Here is a 6,756-nt window from a genome sequence, read left to right as displayed (position 1 = left end):
GAATTCGGCTTGTCACCAAAAGCACTCACAAACTTCTCCAGATGCACAATCGAGAGCATCCTGGCGGGCTGTATCACCGCCTGGTACGGCAACTGCTCCGCCCACAACCGTAAGGCTCTCCAGAGGGTAGTGAGGTCTGCACAACGCATCACCGGGGGCAAACTACCTGCCCTCCAGGAGACCTACACCACCCGATGTTACAGGAAGGCCATAAAGATCATCAAGGACATTAACCACCCGAGCCACTGCCTGTTCACCCCGCTGTCATCCAGAAGGCGAGGTCAGTACAGGTGCATCAAAGCTGGGACCGAGAGACTGAAAAACAGCTTCTATCTCAAGGCCATCAGACTGTTAAACAGCCACCACTAACATTGAGTGGCTGCTGCCAACACACTGACACTGACACTGACTCAACTCCAGCCACTTTAATAATGGGAATTGATGGGAAATGATGTAAATATATCACTAGCCACTTTAACAATGCTACCTTATATATTGTTACTTACCCTACATTATTCATCTCATATGCATACGTATATACTGTACTCTATATCATCGACTGCATCCTTATGTAATACATGTATCACTAGCCACTTTAACTATGCCACTTTGTTTACATACTCATCTCATATGTATATACTGTACTCGATACCATCTACTGTATCTTGCCTATGCTGCTCTGTACCATCACTCATTCATATATCCTTATGTACATATTCTTTATCCCCTTACACTGTGTATAAGACAGTAGTTTTGGAATTGTTAGTTAGATTACTTGTTGGTTATTACTGCATTGTCGGAACTAGAAGCACAAGCATTTCGCTACACTCGCATTAACATCTGCTAACCATGTGTATGTGACAAATAAAATTTGATTTGATTTGATGTTCCCTCGGTTCCCTCAGCCCCATGTTCCCTCAGCCCCATGTTCCCTCAGCCCCATGTTCCCTCAGCCCCATGTTCCCTCAGCCCCATGTTCCCTCAGCCCCATAGTCCTTCAGTTCTACCTTCTAAACTAGGGGTCGGCAATCCAAATGAGAGAAAGATACATTTTTCAACTTCTGGTCACAGGTCACCAATGATTCAATGCTTCAGGCCATTTAATTGTGCATATTTGAGCCAAACCTTTAAAAAAATACTTGAGTAGATGCTGAGATACATATTTTTTAATCTCAGAAAATCCAATTCAGACTGCTGGAATATTAATAAAAGGTCAAGGCAATAGTGATTGACCATAATTAAGTACGTCAGCATTTTCTACTTTATAGCAATAAGCATTTGTGTCAATTTTGCCAAAGTCTGAGGCAAAGAGCAATGTGCAGCTCTAACTGACACATAAATGGAACTGCCAAAATAAAGAAACGCCAACATTAAGTGTCTAAATAGGGTGTTGGGCCACGAGCCACCAGAACAGCTTCAATGCACCTTGACATAGATTCTACTGGTGTCTGGAACTCTATTTGAAGGATGTGACACCAATCTTCCATGAGAACTTACAGTGCCTTGCGAAAGTATTCGGCCCCCTTGAACTTTGCGACCTTTTGCCACATTTCAGGCTTCAAACATAAAGATATAAAACTGTATTTTTTTGTGAAGAATCAACAACAAGTGGGACACAATCAGGAAGTGGAACGACATTTATTGGATATTTCAAACTTTTTTAACAAATCAAAAACTGAAAAATTGGGCATGCAAAATTATTCAGCCCCCTTAAGTTAATACTTTGTAGCGCCACCTTTTGCTGCGATTACAGCTGTAAGTTGCTTGGGGTATGTCTCTATCAGTTTTGCACATCGAGAGACTGACATTTTTTCCCATTCCTCCTTGCAAAACAGCTCGAGCTCAGTGAGGTTGGATGGAGAGCATTTGTGAACAGCAGTTTTCAGTTCTTTCCACAGATTCTCGATTGGATTCAGGTCTGGACTTTGACTTGGCCATTCTAACACCTGGATATGTTTATTTTTGAACCATTCCATTGTAGATTTTGCTTTATGTTTTGGATCATTGTCTTGTTGGAAGACAAATCTCCGTCCCAGTCTCAGGTCTTTTGCAGACTCCATCAGGTTTTCTTCCAGAATGGTCCTGTATTTGGCTCCATCCATCTTCCCATCAATTTTAACCATCTTCCCTGTCCCTGCTGAAGAAAAGCAGGCCCAAACCATGATGCTGCCACCACCATGTTTGACAGTGGGGATGGTGTGGTCAGGGTGATGAGCTGTGTTGCTTTTACGCCAAACATAACGTTTTGCATTGTTGCCAAAAAGTTACATTTTGGTTTCATCTGACCAGAGCACCTTCTTCCACATGTTTGGTGTGTCTCCCAGGTGGCTTGTGGCAAACTTTAAACAACACTTTTTATGGATATCTTTAAGAAATGGCTTTCTTCTTGCCACTCTTCCATAAAGGCCAGATTTGTGCAATATACGACTGATTGTTGTCCTATGGACAGAGTCTCCCACCTCAGCTGTAGATCTCTGCAGTTCATCCAGAGTGATCATGGGCCTCTTGGCTGCATCTCTGATCAGTCTTCTCCTTGTATGAGCTGAAAGTTTAGAGGGACGGCCAGGTCTTGGTAGATTTGCAGTGGTCTGATACTCCTTCCATTTCAATATTATCGCTTGCACAGTGCTCCTTGGGATGTTTAAAGCTTGGGAAATATTTTTGTATCCAAATCCGGCTTTAAACTTCTTCACAACAGTATCTCGGACCTGCCTGGTGTGTTCCTTGTTCTTCATGATGCTCTCTGCGCTTTTAACGGACCTCTGAGACTATCACAGTGCAGGTGCATTTATACGGAGACTTGATTACACACAGGTGGATTGTATTTATCATCATTAGTCATTTAGGTCAACATTGGATCATTCAGAGATCCTCACTAAACTTCCGGAGAGAGTTTGCTGCACTGAAAGTAAAGGGGCTGAATAGTTTTGCACGCCCAATTTTTCAGTTTTTGATTTGTTAAAAAAGTTTGAAATATCCAATAAATGTCGTTCCACTTCCTGATTGTGTCCCACTTGTTGTTGATTCTTCACAAAACAATACAGTTTTATATCTTTATGTTTGAAGCCTGAAATGTGGCAAAAGGTCGCAAAGTTCAAGGGGGCCGAATACTTTCGCAAGGCACTGTATATCATTCGTTTTTTGAAAACGCTGTCTCAGGCCTGCTCCAGAATCTCCCACAAGTGTTCAATTGGGTTTAGATCTGGTGACTGAGACACACAACTTTTAAACCCCATATTCTCCTTTATTCTACTCTTTCATATTCACTGAGATATCTTCTTCTAGACATGGTTAGCCAAAATAATAATGACCCTAAGCATGATGGGATGTTATTTGCTTAATTAACTAAAGAACCACACCTGTGTTGGAGCACCTGCTTTAAATATGTTTTGTATTCCTCATTTACTCAAGTGTTTCCAGCTGGCTGGTTAACACTGGGTTAAACTGATTAAGAAGTTAACGGCAGAGCCAACACGATAACTGGCCTTCTCTTAGCGAGAAGTAAATTATATTTGTACATGAGCTATATATGCTATCCTTATATTCTGGATCCTAGTGATTTCGGACTGTGTAAAACAGCAATAAAAACAACGTGGAATAAAAACAACGTGTGTGGGTGGAGAGAGGGTTGGTTTTACAGGTTTACTTGCTCTAGATTGTCAGTACTGCACATCTTCTTCGCTATCGTGCCACGGCTGTGTCAGTGTCGATTGTAAGTCAAATGTATGTATCCCTTCAAATCAAATCAAATTTTATTGGTCACATACACATGGTTAGCAGATGTTATTGCGAGTGTAGCGAAATGCTTCTAGTTCTGACAGTGCAGCAATATTTAACAGTAATATCTAACAATTCCACAACAAATACCTAATACACACAAATCTAAGTAAAGGAATGGAATAAGAATATTGAAGTCGGAAGTTTACATACACTTAGGTTGGAGTCATTAAAACTTGTTTTTCAACCACTCCACAAATTTCTTGTTAACAAACTATAGTTTTGGCAAGTCGGGGAGGACATCTACTCTGTGCATGACACAAGTAATTTTTTCCACCAATTGTTTGCAGACAGATTATTTCACTTATAACTCACTGTATCACAATTCCAGTGGGTCAGAAGTTTAAATACACTAAGTTGACTGTGCCTTTAAACATCTTGGAAAATTCCAGAAAATGTCATGGCTTTAGAAGCTTCTGATAGGCTAATTGACATCATTTGAGTCAATTGGAGGTGTACATGTGGATGTATTTCAAGGCCTACCTTCAAACTCAGTGCCTCTTTGCTTGACATCATGGGAAAATCAAAAGAAATCAGCCAAGACCTCAGAAAAAAATGTGTAGACCTCCACAAGTCTGGTTCATCCTTGGGAGCAATTTCCAAACGCCTGACGGTACCACGTTCATCTGTACAAACAATAGTATGCAAGTATAAACACCATGGGACCACGCAGCCTTCATACAGCTCAGGAAGGAGACTTGTTCTGTCTCCTAGAAATGAACGTACTTTGATGCGAAAAGTGCAAAACAATCCCAGAACAGCAGCAAAAGGACTTTGTGAAGATACTGGAGGAAACGGGTACAAAAGTATCTATATCCACAGTAAAATGAGTCCTATCTTGACATAACCTGAAAGGCCGCTTAGCAAGGAAGAAGCCACTGCTCCAAAACCGCCATAAAAAAGCCAAAGCACGGTTTGCAACTGCACATGGGGACAAAGATTGTACTTTTTCGAGAAATGTCCTCTGGTCTGATGAAACAAAAATAGAACTGTTTGGCCATAATGACCATCGTTATGTTTGGAGGAAAAAGGGGGAGGCTTGCAAGCCGAAGAACACCATCCCAACCGTGAAGCACGGGTTGGAGGCATCATGTGGTGGGGGTGCTTTGCTGCAGGGGGGACTGGTGCACTTCACAAAATAGATGGCTTCATGAGGAGGGAAAATTGTGTGGATATATTGAAGCAACATCTCAAGACATCAGTCAGGAAGTTAAAGCTTGGTCGCAAATGGGTCTTCCAATGACCCCAAGCATACTTCCAAAGTGGTTGACAGTGAGTAAGAGGTTATTTTCCTGACACCACACTCCGAGAGCCCTCACCTCCTCCCTGTAGGCTGTCTCGTCGTTGTTGGTAATCAAGCCTACTACTGTTGTGTCATCTGCAAACTTGATGATTGAGTTGGAGGCGTGCATGGCCACGCAGTCCCGGGTGAAGAGGGAGCACAGGAGCACAGAAGAGGGAGCATGCACCCTTGTGGGGCCCCAGTGTTGAGGATCAGCAAAGTGGAGATGTTGTTTCCTACCTTCACCACCTGGGGGCGGCCTGTCAGAAAGTCCAGGACGCAATTGCACAGGTCGGGGTTGAGACCCAGGGCCTCAAGCTTAATGATGAGCTTGGAGGGTACTCTGGTGTTGAATACTGAGCTATAGTCAATGAACAGCATTCCTACATAGGTATTCCTCTTGTCCAGATGGGATAGGGCAGTGTGCAGTGTTAAGGCTGTCCGTTGTCTCCATATCTATTTATTATAGCAATCGAAATGCTAGCTATTAAAATTAGATCCAACAAGAACATCAAGGAGTTAGAAATCCAGGAGTTACAAGTTTCTTCTTAAGTCTGGATCCCTGCACAGTCTCAATGTAGATCTTGATCACTTTTATAGTCACTGGACTAAAACCTAATTAAGACAAGTGTACTATATTGCGTATTGGATCATTAAAAGACAATGTTTACACTACCTTATAGTTTACCACAGGGGTTCAACTTTGGTTTTAGAAGTGGGGGGGACATATTTTTTAAATGTTTTTTTTATCCAGTTGGATAAACACTCCAAACCGCCTACCCGACTGCTCGGTGGGGTACGCATGGTCCTAAATCACACCGTCGCCTCGTTTTGTATCCATGACAGTGAAAGTTGCGCCTCTGGTTTACCAATTAAATAGACAGATTGTTTAGTAGACATACTTGGTATTCATATCTCAAAACATAAATTAACTTACCGCAACCAACTTCAATAGAAGGTTTGCAAAAATAGATAAGATTCTGCAACCACGGAGAGGTAAATACCTGTCTATTTATGGAATTTTATTAACTCCAATAATAGTTTACTTACTAATGGCACTGCCTACTCCAGATGACTAGTTTTTAAAAACCATGAGCAAAAAAATATTGGAATGCAAAGCCAGACAAAATTAAAGATGCCTATTTATAATGAATATGAGTTTAGGGGGCTAAATTATTAAATAATAAATCATTAAACCTCTCACTAAAAGCTTCACTCATACATAAATTATACTTCAACCCAAAATGGTTCTCCAGTAGATTATTAATAAAGGATCATACTTTGTTCAAATATTGCCTTTTTTGCCTTTATATAGAGCGGCAGGTAGCCTAGTGGTTAGAGCGTTGGGCCAGTTCCATTCATCAAGGATGATGAACGGAAACAGGATGCACCTGAGCTCAATTTCGATTCTCATAGCAAAGGGTCTGAATACTTATGTAAATAAGGTAATAATAAAAAACATTTGTAAACATTTCTAGACACCTGTTTTCACTTTCATTGTGGGATATTTTGTGTAGATTGATGAGAAACATTTTTTATTTAATCAATTTTAGAATAACAAATAGTGGAAAAAGTCAAGGGGTCTGAATACTTTCCGAATGCACTGTATGTAAAACTGTTTACACTTGTTAATAACATGGAACAGACCGAACAACGACAGAGAGTAATATTATAGCAAAAAAAGACACCACACCAAC

This window comes from Oncorhynchus tshawytscha, linkage group LG09 (genome assembly GCF_018296145.1).
Source record: "Oncorhynchus tshawytscha isolate Ot180627B linkage group LG09, Otsh_v2.0, whole genome shotgun sequence".
NCBI lineage: Eukaryota > Metazoa > Chordata > Actinopteri > Salmoniformes > Salmonidae > Oncorhynchus > Oncorhynchus tshawytscha.
This window is presented reverse-complemented; position numbering follows the sequence as displayed.